Genomic DNA, 12,588 nt, shown 5'->3' with positions numbered 1-12,588 from the left:
GGGGCTGCGCCCGCGCCGCGAAATGGAGGCCGGGCGCCGCCTGCGGGCTAGGGCCCCCCCCGCCCCTTGCGTGTGAGGGGCCGCGGACAGCGGAGCTGCGGCGCAGGGGGCGGCAATGAGCCTCCCGCGGCCTCCCGCCGGCCCGCTCCCCGCCGCGGCGCCGCCGCCGTAACCTCGGCCATCCGTGCGAGGGAAGCGCTCCGGGGGTGCAGTGATCCCCTGGGTAATGAAGCTGAGGGCCAACATACAGCCAGCTCCAGTCCCCTAAAACTGCTCAAAAGGCTTTTTTTTTAAAAAAAAAGACAGGTATGTGTAACCACTGCTTTCAGATGTGACAAGCAAAAGGCAGAAAGGGATGCTTAGGAATTGGCATGATGTAGAAGAAAGGTTTTGGCCACATCGTTGTGAAAATTATTTACTTTAAAAAAGAAACAGGAAGAAAACCTGTCTATAGTGAAAAACAAGATTGAAGAACAGAGGGTGTGAGTTAAATCCTTACAGTTCGCAAAACACGCCTGGGGAGAAGGAACTGACACTATAAACATGTCAAGCTGGGGCACAACAAGGTAAGCTCAAGACAACCACATGAGACTAAACAGAAAATTACTGGAACTGTATGTGAACTGTCCATTAGCATACTAAAAGATCCACGCTCCAGCAAAAAGGTCCCCTCCCAACAAAGCTCCCCGCCCCCCCCCCCCCCCCCCCCCCCCCCCTCCGCACAACATGGGCAGTGTAAAACACGGTACCTTTAAATGGAGACAAACCTTCTAAGAACCCATGAGAATTAAGCATGGCTAAACCTCATTGTAAACAATTCTTCAAGGTGTATGAGGTGTATGCAAAGTTTGCTGTCTGTGAAGAGGCTGTGAGCTTTGTAGATTTCCCACCTAGCACCCATCTCTGTGCAGATATGCAGTAAGTATTTCAGCTCTGTGTGTGGATCGGCTCTTGCACACCAGGGTGAAGAACCCACATTTGGTATAACAATTGCATGGCTACCCAAAAGGTGTGTGACTAGACTGAGGACAGCAGCTCCTAGCTGTAACTGTGCCCTAGAATTTATGGTGTGCACAATGTGCTTGCCAACTAAATATAATTTATTGGCTGTGACGTGTCCTGGAAACTGCCTTAGCTGGGGTGACCCTTCCCAGCAACTCCTCTGCATCTGACTCAGCTTTACAACTAGTAACATAGACTTTTTATGCCTCCTTGAAATCTCTGTCACTTGTAAGCATGCCAGAAAACACAAAGCAGTCTTCTAAAGATTTTTTTGTGTGTGTCTTATTTTAACCTATATTAAAAAAAATATTTAAATTGTGCTTTAGAGCTGTCATTGTTTTGGGGGAAGGCATCTTGCAATGAATTTAAAACAAATTTTGTTTAACGGCTGAAATGTCTTCTTTCCTTTCAAGTAGCTATCTTATTAAAGGCAGAGGTGAGGAGAAGAGGGAGAACAATGTCTAGTCCATAACCCCAGTTAAGAAATTTGCCCTGTAGTTGCTTTTTTTTGTGATAAAAAGGTTTCCTCTTGTTTAATGGAATCATAGAATACAGTTAAAAATGAGCTCTGGAGGTTATGTAGTCCAGTCTTCTGCTCAAAGCAGGGTTAATGCCAAAGCTAGACCATGATGCTCTGGGTTTGGACCACTGGGGTCTGAAGATCTTCATAGGTGGAAATTCTGCAGCCCCCTTCGATAGCCCATTGCTATGCATAACTGCAATCACAGATTCCCCCACCCACCCCAAAATAAAAATTTTCCTTGATGTCACATGTGACTGTTTCATCTTGTCCTTTGTCCTGGAGTTCTGGACCTCTGAGGAGGGTCTAGTTCTCTTTAACCTCCAAAAAGATAGCTGAAGGTAGCAATCTGATGTCCCCACTTAGCCTTCACTTCTGAGAAGCACAATCCCAGGTCCCTGAGCTTCCTCCTATGCCATGTGTTTCAGCCCCCTTCCTTTCCTTTTCTTTGTCTGCTGTATCCATCTGATGTGTCTTGACCTTTACAGAGAATGTGAGGGACAGTTGGGACAGGCATGTTACGTTGCATGAAGGGGGTGCTGCTTCTTTTAAAATAGTAATTTAAATCTCTTAAAACAATAATGTCTAGTAATGGTGCCAGGTACCCTTAAAAAAATGGTCCTCAACAAGATGTGTGAGAGATTTAATTCTCAGCTGCATGCAGAACAAAGTTCTATGCCTGAACTTAAAATACAGCAAGGTTAAAAATGTTAGTGACAACTGAAATTCCCTTTTTTTGTCAAGTATGAAGACATTGGTGTATAACAATTCCCCATTCTTATAAGAATACTTTGCTATTCAGATGTGCCTAAGAGTTAAAAGTGACATAAGGTAGGCATCACCAAAGGATGCAGAAATCAGTGTGACTTAATTTGCTTATGGGTATGCAGGCATGGGGAGAAATTACAGGACCTGCCAAGTTCTAAATGAGCAATTCTCAAACTGAAAAGGGATCTGCGACTAGCATTAGGTTTTGCAGGAGTGCAAGAATCTCCATGGAAACTCACTGTGGTATTTTGGGATTTGTTTCCTTCTTGTGCTCTCCCTCCTCACACTTAAGAGGGTCCCTCAAAAAAATTGGGTTTTTTTTCATTACACCTTGAAGACTGAAAGACTGAGGAGGAGAGCAGGTAAGTCACAAAACTGTTACAGAAAAGAGCAAAATAAAAATGCTAAAACCAACTGAATTCCATCAGAGTTTTCATAATAACTGTTTGCATTTTTGTTCTTTTATTCAAAAACATACTTTTAAATGTGGCATTAATATCTCCCCCAGATATTTGATCTGTGCTAGTCAAATGTTTCCGGTATACTACAACATGCGGAGTAAATTCCTTTTAGCAGTAACGTGCATAAATGTTTGTTTATCATGCTTTAATTGTTATGGAGCATGAGAAAAATGTGTTAGAAGACAAACTGGAAAGGCAAATAGAAACAAACAAAGGTAGGGTACTGTAACTAGAAAATAATGCTCTTCCAACACAAATTGGAGAACAGTATTGGTACTGCCCCTTCTGTTACATTCTGGTACTGTTCCCAGAAAAGCCTGAAACTAAGAGCAAGGAAGGAATACTGTAACCTGAAGGAACTAGCCTAGAGGGGATTAGATGACCTGCTCAAGGAGCTTCTGCTGAACATGAGGAAAACCAGAAAAATGCAACGGGACTATCCTGTGGAGGACCAGGAGATGATGCCTTTCCACCCTGTAAGTTTTGAAAGCAATGATGTCCCAAATATCAGAACAAAAGCACATGCAGGAGTAGGCAGTTTGTCAAGGCTACTTTGCCTCTGGCTGTAAATTATCATGAAATAACGGAGCTGACATCAACGGTCACAGGCTACAGGACACACCGGGGCTGGGAGAGGAATTCCACCCTTAGACCACATGCAGACTGGCAGGCTGCATATGCTGCCCACTGGGGGTTGCGTTCTGAAAGGAACTAAAAAGAAAACAGCATGTAGCAGGGTTATTTCCCTTCTATTGTCCTCCGTTTTTAATTTTCCGTTTTGTACCTTTTTGTACCATAATTTTTTGTCTACCATTATCTTCCAGTTAATGGAAATTAGTATCTTTGCTTCTCCACTTTGATGTTCCAAGTTATTTACTCTGATTTTAGGATCAGAATGACCTAGGGACTAATGCTTACCAACTTCTGTATGTCTTCTGCACCATCTGCCTTTTTGTTGTCCCATAGGTGGGTTCATAACCAGTACGTTGTGCCAATTCACACACTGAGTCGAGGTATTTCTATTGTTTGCACCCAGTAGGGAGCTAGGTGGTAAACCACAAATGCCTGGCTCCCCAACTGAGGAGACTGAGGCACGGACTCCCGAATCTGACTAGAAGACCCTTCATGAGTCCATACACATCTCTTTCTGGGGACAAAGCCCGATTCCCCATGACGGATTTCCCACAGCTCACCTCAGCTCCGGAGGGATTTCAGGCCGGCCGGCTCCCGCTCCCTTTCAGCGCTCCATTCAAAGTTCTGTGGGATTCGCTGCAAGTCGCTCAGGCGATTCGAGAGCCCTTCATGTCGGATCCTTAACCGGATCACGTTCGGGTCACCAATTTGCGGCGAATAAAGAGACGGGACGTAGCTTGATGCAAGCAAGATGTTGATGTATTGTACACAATCAGGAGTTTATACATGTTTCAGAAGCTGCGCGTTTTAAACAGATTGGTTCTTTAAGCTAAGCATTGCATACTAGGCAATCCCTGATTGGTGGTTAACTACAAACAAAGGGCACTTTCATCAATTAACAGCAAGGTGTTACCTCTCCTTGGCGCCATCCGTTCCTCATTCCCGGCATGACTCATCCCATTGATTGTTATCTATTCACATTCCTTGTCCTCCCAGGGTTTGTGGCCTACAAGCTCGAGCACATTCCTTTCAGCTAACTGATTGCCACTTTATGGTCCTAATTTCCAGGCCCCCTCCTGCACCCAGCTGTCAAAACTTTATATTATACAGTTCAGCAAAAGAAGACAGCCTTCATTGGTTAAAAGTTACGTAACTCCTTCATTACTTAGTTCTCAGTTTCCTATTGTCAAGCAATTCTATTGCTTCTCGTGTTCCTCTGGCTGATGAAACTTCCAGTCAGCTCATTCACCTTGTGGTGGTACTTTCCTCCTTTAAACAACTTATCAGTGCTTAATGAAGCACTTAGCAGGACATACAAAAATGCTTGTATCTTGAATTAACCATTAACAATTCACTTGCTCTGACTGTCTTGAAGTCAAACCTCAAATAATACATTTGGTTTTGTTAATCAATCCCTTAACAATTTGATACCATTTTCACTCTGAGCTATGGTCCATTTCTATCTTCCATCCCAAGTTAAAGGTTACCCTCTGGCTTTAGCACAGGTGCCCACTTCCTCCAATGATCTCCTTAACTTGGAGTTTGAGTGGATCATCATGCCCAAAGGACGTGTAAATGTGTTACTTGGATCAGCTAGTTAAGCCTGTTTGAGTTCAGTGTTGCCTTAAGTAAACCATGCAGTCATGCCCTATAGCATGCGCTGTGCTTTATTGCATGCTTGCCCTGTATGTGTAACAATATACATGTTATTGCCATTAAATTAATGATTGCCTGCAAAGTCTTAAAGGAGAAAATTATATGAGTAAAGTACTGTAATGTTAGGAAAAGCCTAATGCAAATTTTTCTGTACAAGCTTACCACAGCTCTCTGTACATAAAGTATCCATGTGATCACTGACTTTTCCTACAGGTTTCTTGCCTCCTCTGCAGGGTTCAGAGAACCTCCCCAGGGTTTAGTTACCATAGCATATCCAAAACTTCTACTAAATGCATCTTACATATTATAATTTCTTGTGCATCACTACATGCGCAGCCTTTTCGATGGTCCTTCTCATTTAATTAAAAAAGAATAAAATCACAAACCCTGCCAGATTATTTTCAGAAGATCTTTGTGGTTATCTTCCCATAACAATCAGGGAACTGAGACAAACATATATTTAAGCCTAAAGTTTCATTGATTTTGTGTGGCTGATTTGCTTTACCTAAGGCTTGCTTCGCAGGTCAGCTTCTCCAAGCCAAAACTTTCTCCACTCTTGACTGTTGCTTTTCGTGTATAGTCTAGCTCCTCTTCTGAGACTCCTTTTAGACTGTGCAAATGGCTGACCCATGTTTTTGGTTTCTGCTACTTTCTCTCCTTGTCCCAGTGCAAACAGACAACAAACATTATTTTCCAAATATCTTGTTACCTTTCTGACTGACTGCCAAAGTTGACTGATAAGCAAAGATTAAAAACCTGTTTGACTGCCTTGCTGGATGATTACACAGGTTGCTTGGAGCTGTGAGATGCTGGGGGTACTAGGTGAACTTGATGCTATAGCTGGCCCTCCTACTGTTACTGAAAATCATAACCAGAAAAACTCTCCAAACCAAATGGCAGTTTAGAAAGCCAACACTGGTTTATTGCAGCACTGGGTGCACCAGGGATCTTTCCTCCTGACACGCACATCAGGCTACACATTACATGCCTTAGAGGACTGACATATTCATAGGACATTGCATGTTCATTGTCATTCATGTCATGCACAGGACTGGTTACAAGTTTCCCACTTCTAATGCAAACCAGCGTGCATCTCATCCTCAGATGGCTGCTGAAGCTTTTTACCAACTGCACATACTCCCCAAGCGGGGGTTTGCCCTCCTTCAGGAGGGCTGTTTGAGTTGGAGATTGAGATCTCCCATTACCACAGTTCCCTTTGTCCTGCTTTCAACTAGTTTTCTGTGGGTTGCAATACTTTATCAGCTTGTCTTCTCTTGTGGCCAGAAACTTCTCACTTGGACACTTCTTTCTGCATAATTTAGATGATGATTTTTTATCATTATCTGTTGTTTCCCAAAGTTGAGCCCCTTGATTACAAGTCCCTTCATTGATCAGTATTGAGGATTTGAAAGGGTGGGTCATTTGATGACTTGAGAGGATGGGTCAGCTTGACTTAACTTTGTGCACATAGTAGTTTAACATATAGTTAAAGACTAAATCAGGGGTCAGTAATTCGGGAGTTTAGGCAGCAATTTTCCCCTTTGGAACTTATTTGTATATATTCATATATCAAATAAGTCAATTTCTCTGAACTTATCTTAATTGCAGCAATACAACACTTCACCATACATTGTAATATAATGTATAAGCATACACATATAACAATCATGAGTACAGTAATTACAATTAACTTCCTCATCCATAGGTGTAAATCAGGAAACCAGGACATTAGCCAGTTCCAAACTTCTTGAAGTTCATAAAAGGTGTCATATTTCTGGATCTCATGCAACATTTTAGTATGTTTCCACATCTCTTGTAAATTGGTAGGTATTCTCCCACTTTGATCCATATACATGCAACAACTAGTATTAACAATAGTACAAATTCCACCTAGAGATGCCAGCATCATATTTAATACCATTCTATTTCACATAGCTGTACAAGCTACTTCTGCAACTTCTTCCTGCAAAGCCTTTATGGTATCTGCAGTGCCGCTGGCTATCTCTTCCATTACTACAGATATATTTATCATTGCCTTTTCCAGTTGAGCAACCTCCAACCAAGGAATAAACCACCTAGCAAAAGAATGAAATCCAGTGGGTCTTTCTATATAGGGGTTTTGACCCCACCTATATCTCTGCAGGTAAATTCTTAACCACAGATTATTATCTAATTTCTCAAGTACAGCCATATTGGGAAAAGTCACTCCCAATGTACAAGTACCTGACCTTCTCAGTGGTAAAGCTTTTTTGTGCTACACTGCAATATATCCAGTACCACGCAGTCCCAAATGGGACATTACAGTACTTACTTGTAGTTAATTCTGATGGGTTCATCAGTTGCATTGACCAACCACCGCTCAAAAACCTGAGTTCCATAAATGGGTACAGTAATTGGTTTTATTGGCTATCTGTGTGGTTTTTTGGATCATCATGAAGTGTCTGTTTTGAGTCTATGGGTTTCTCCTGATCCCACCGAATTTGAGAATTTATTATACCACATAATAGGCAAAATTTTATACATCTGCAAAACATGTTTAAACAAGTGTATACAAAGAGATCATGTTAACAAATCTCCCTGTATGTAATCCAATTCTATATAGGGTCTTATTTCAGTCCAAGAACAGTTCATTAAAATCTTGATTTGTAGTTTCAGAGGAGCCACTTCGTCTGATTTTCGCTTTACTTCAGGACTCCTTTTAATCCTGGTGTAATGGATCCGAGAATCAATTCCTTTAAGTTTTACTGCAGTATTAGTTATCAGTAATACAAAATATGGTCCTTTCCACCACTCCTTCAAAGGCTTATCCTTTGAAGTTCGAAGGTACACTCGATCTGCAGGTCAGAAAGGATGCACCAGTATGCCCAAAGATACAGGTGCTCCCTGTTGAATATACTTGTGCAATGAGGAAGGATTATTTCCCAAAGATAATAAATATTCAGTTAACACCCAATCACCAGAAATATGCATTTGGTCTTCCTCTCCTGTTAAATTTACAGCATAAGGTCTTCCATATAATATTTAAATGAGTTCACATTTTCTTAAATTTTGAAGTGATTCTGATTCTCATTAAAGTGACAGGTAAAACATCTATCCATTTGCAATTATTTTATTGACACAATTTACTCAATTGTTTCTTCAAAGATCTATTCATCCTTTCTACTTTCTCACTAGACTGGTGTCTCCAAGGTGTACGTAAATCCCATTTTATTCCAAAAAGGGCAGAAATTGCCTGTATTACTTTGCTATAAAGTGTGGGCCTTTCTGATGAGATCCCACTTGGAACTTCAAATCTTGGTATAGTCTCATCTAATAATTCATTTGTTACCTGTCTAGCTTAGTTGGTTTGGCATGGGAAAGCTTCAGGCCATCCTGAAAAGGTATCTACCAATACAAAAGATATTTATAATTATTGCATTTTGGTAATTCAGAAAAATCAGTCCCTGGCATAGCCCCTTTCTTTACCTCTCCAGGTAGAGGTCTTATTTTACAACATATTAGATTGTTTTACTATTTGATCAGCATAGCTTTGCATGTTTGGCCCTATTATATATCTCCTAACACCTGTGATTATAGCATGTGCCCCCATATGAGTTCGTATGTCTGCTGTAGCAACTTCTGCATTGTGGGAGTTGTTACCAAACACTGTCCAGTAGATGTTACCCACCACCTTCTGAAGTCCTTATACATTTTAGCATCTTAGCTAATGCATTCTCCTTGTCATTGAATTTGGGCACTTCAGTTCTCATTATATTTTGAGGAATCAAGACTCCCATTACTGCTTCATTGGCCACTCTCTTTGCTATTTCATCAGGCTTATGATTCCCTGGTATGACTTCAGTATATCCAGGCTGATGAGCCTTACAATGAATTACAGTCACCTCCTTAGGTTTCTGAATTGCTTCTAATAATTTCAGCATTTATGATCCATGCTTAATGAGTGACGTTTGTGAGGTTAAAAGTCCTCTTTCTTTCTATATTGCCCCATGTGCACGTATCACACCAAAGGCATATTTAGTCAGTATATATACTGGTTTGTTTATCCTGTGACAATTCCAAAGCTCTAGGGAAGGCAATTAATTCAGTTTTTTGTGCTGAAGTATTTGATGACAAGGGTTATGATTCAGTCATATCCTCCAAAGTTACCACTGCGTATCTGGATTGTCATACACTATTCAGCATAAAGGGTCCACTCCAGATTTTCCAGTGGAACACCCTTCAAATCTGGCCTAATCGTCCAGTTCCAATAATACTGCTTGACATTGGATCTAGGCAATAACCAGTGGTGTTCTTGTTGTTCCAGCACTGAAGTCAAGCATGTGGTACAATTTCTCTAATCCAATTTTTGCTTCCATTTTCACAGGATGTTGGTTTTGGTTTGGGGTTTTTTTGTTTGTTTTGGCGGGGGGGGGGTCCCTTAGTAGTTTGGAGTTCTGTTTTAATTTTACTTTTATTGATGCAGTGTTAGCTTTCCCTGGTACTTCAGTAGCCTGTATCAGCAGAAATACAGCGTCCACTATTTCTTAGGAGATTTCTGGTTCACTTTGTTGTTCCCCTTGCAGCAGATATATTTGTGCCTTCCAGGCCCTTTCTTTTGGGATATGCAACTGAATGGAGTTCTCAAAAAAACGGTATTTGGGCCTGTAGTTGAGTAAATCCTGACCTAAGAGTGGTATAGGGCATTCCAGCATATAGAAGGACTCATGTATTAACATTTTCCCTCCAATCTGGCATTCCATTGGTTTTAAAAATGGCCTTAATTCTCTCTTTCCAGTAACCCCAACAACCAGCATATTAAATTTACTGAGAAGCCCCTTATAACTAGTTACTATGGAGTAAGCTGCTCTTGTATCTATCAAGAAATCTATAGTTTAATTCCACAGCTTTATTGGCACCAGGGGATCTGCTGGGGATGCCTCTACGCTTACCCCCAGTCCCCATAAATCTGAATCTTCTGTACCACTCATTAGCAGGTCTGCCTCTGGAACAGATGCAGATGGGGGTATCCAATTAGTTGATTGTTTCTTTGGACATTAATTTTTCCAATGCCCTTTTACCTTGCAAATCTTGCACTGATCTTTCCCCAGAGAGATTCTATTCCTTTTATTTCCTCCTATTCTTCATCCTCTTCCACACCCTCATCCTCTCAGGAAACCTCTTCCCTGAGATAAGGTTTGGGCTTGGGTAAATGTGGCTGCCGAAACTGCAGGGTTTTATTATTTTTTTTTACTTTCTCTTTCTTCCTTTTCTTTTTTCCTCTCCAGTTCCCCTCTGTTATTAAACCTTATAACCAATTTCTATCAGCTGAGATATCGACATTCCAGACATATGATCTAGTTTTTGCAACTTTCTTCATATATCTGGAGCTGACTGCCTCACAAACAAAGTAGTAGAAGTCATTTATTGTTGGGGAGAAGGGTTCGCCGGAGTCAAGAAATCGCTCAATATGAGTTATGCATCTTGCTCCACTTTATTAGTTTCTAACACTACTTGTATAGAACCGATACACATGCATATTCGTAAAGCAAAAATATAATTGGTTCTTAGTCTCTAAGCGCGTGCGGTTCTCACACCCCTAATTATCATGACTAAATAAGCATTCTATCCATGTAGCTAATTGTGTTGCTGTGCTTCAGCCTTGTAGTTCGTTACTCCCTATTTTCCCATACGGGTCCCTATCTTTCTTGGCCCTGCACCTGCTTTGCCAGCAGCTGTAGCTTGTTACAGCCACGGCCTGTTGGCACAACATAATTACTTGGTCTCAGGATTCAAGAATAGCTCAAGGCTGCCTTTCTTGTTAACTTCAGTACAATTCTGATTACAGGCCTATTCTAATACCAGGCCTGGATTGTGCAGATCTTCAGAGATTCTAAGGCCACACTTCTGCAGCCATTCTTCTACAATTTATCATCTTATTCTCTTCCCGAGATTTCTCCATCACCATTCTTTTTCCTTAGGCAAAAATCTCTCCCTGTTATTAACAGCACTATCCTGAAACCATCAGTTGCACACCCTCTTCTTTAGGTAGTCTAAGCGTGCATGGCTTACATCACAAAGATAGTATACTCTTCTTTTTGTCTCTACCAAGGCTGACTCCCTTGATTAGAAATCCCTTCATTCGTCATTTTGACAACTCTAAAGGGTCAGCTCGACCTAAAACTCTGTGCACACATAGTTAAGCATTAAATCAGAGTTCAAGAATTTGGGAGTTTTAGACAACATTTTTGTAAGCCAACAATGATGTGAGCCACCCATCATGTCAAATATCATAGCGGTAAAAGTAGCAGGGCAAAAGTCTGTCAAATACCACTGCGTGGAGTTTACAGAAGAGAAGCACAAATATATGTAAATGTGCTGCTTCTGCTAAGATTGTGCTCTAAAGTCTTCTTATGATGTTGTTCCTTCTGCAGGAAGGGTTGAATGCCCTTCTCTTGTACTTCTAGGGCTATCATGGAGTCTCTTGTTCCTTGTTTCAACTTTGGAAAGGAGGCAAAGGATACACTTCTCACTCTCTGTCCCTAACAGTTAAGAAATGAAGTGTGAATATACAAACTTCTTGTGTCTTCAGGGTAACACCAGGCTGGTGTCTTTGTTAGCTCCCTTGATTCAAATGAGCCTGTAAGCACACTGAGTTAACACTAAAGTACTTAATTTCATAGTACACCTAGAGCCAAAATTTCTCAAGATAGTATTTCTCTTCATTGTATTTCTCTAGGTTTTTTTCTTTGCTACTTATCTTTTCTTCTAAAAAGACTTAAATTTGAACTGGAGAGTTGAATTATCTCCATAGAAAGCCTGGTGGAACACCAGAAGTAAGGCAGCGGAGGGAAACATAAAATGTGACATCCTCCTTGCAGTGCTTTCAAAAGCAAGTTATGCTGTGTAAATCCACTACAAACAATTAAGCCACTCCAGGCTGGTGCAGCTATCATTCCATCCTCCTCCCAATCTCCTGTTCTTTTGCTCTCTCCTCTGTCGATACTGACCTAGCTGGTTTTGCTGGTTCTGGTAGCTGTAACATAGAAAACCGCTCACTGCTTTATACATAAATTGTTCTACCGGTTCTGTCCCCCCTGTAGCTCCCTGTGCTCCGGTGCAGAGGAGGAAGGGAATGCCTCGGTGGCAACCACAGCAGAACTGCCGGGGGAGGGCAGTCTGAGGGACCATAGGCACTTCGGCGAGGAAGGGGTGTGGAGAGGAAACGGCCAGAAATGTGGTAAATCTTCACTTCTGATTGAAATCATAGGTGGAGGTGGTTGGCCTGTGGTGGGTGAGGCAGAGCAATGGGGAGAAAAAGCAGCTGTACCTTCTGCCAGCTGCGGCAATTTTCCATAAGGACAAACCCAGAGGCATTTTCATTTGGCACATTTGCCTCATGTTTGTTGCCATTAAAAATGTTTTCTCAACTTGGGTATTCACAGTGCAGCGTTTAGGCATCTCCAAATGTTAATCTTAATGCCTTCAGCCCAAAGCCTCCATGGTAATGAAAATGAACCATGTTGGAGGCTTCGCATTTCTCTCCAAAGCCTGTGAAGTTCGGAACACCCT

General features: G+C 41.6%; 1 long non-coding RNA gene across 1 annotated transcript; it reads left to right on the top strand.

Moving 5' to 3' along the window:
• The first annotated feature begins 26 nt into the window (after positions 1-26).
• Positions 27-5,510, top strand: LOC130142261 (uncharacterized). Its single transcript, XR_008819338.1, has 3 exons — positions 27-566; positions 3,063-3,227; positions 3,718-5,510. It is a non-coding gene; the product is annotated as an uncharacterized LOC130142261 (long non-coding RNA).
• Positions 5,511-12,588: the final 7,078 nt, after the last annotated feature.

This window comes from Falco biarmicus, chromosome Z, assembly GCF_023638135.1.
Source record: "Falco biarmicus isolate bFalBia1 chromosome Z, bFalBia1.pri, whole genome shotgun sequence".
Classification (NCBI taxonomy): domain Eukaryota; kingdom Metazoa; phylum Chordata; class Aves; order Falconiformes; family Falconidae; genus Falco; species Falco biarmicus.
The sequence above is the reverse complement of the archived record's forward strand: the minus strand, read 5'-3'. Positions and strand labels throughout refer to the sequence as shown.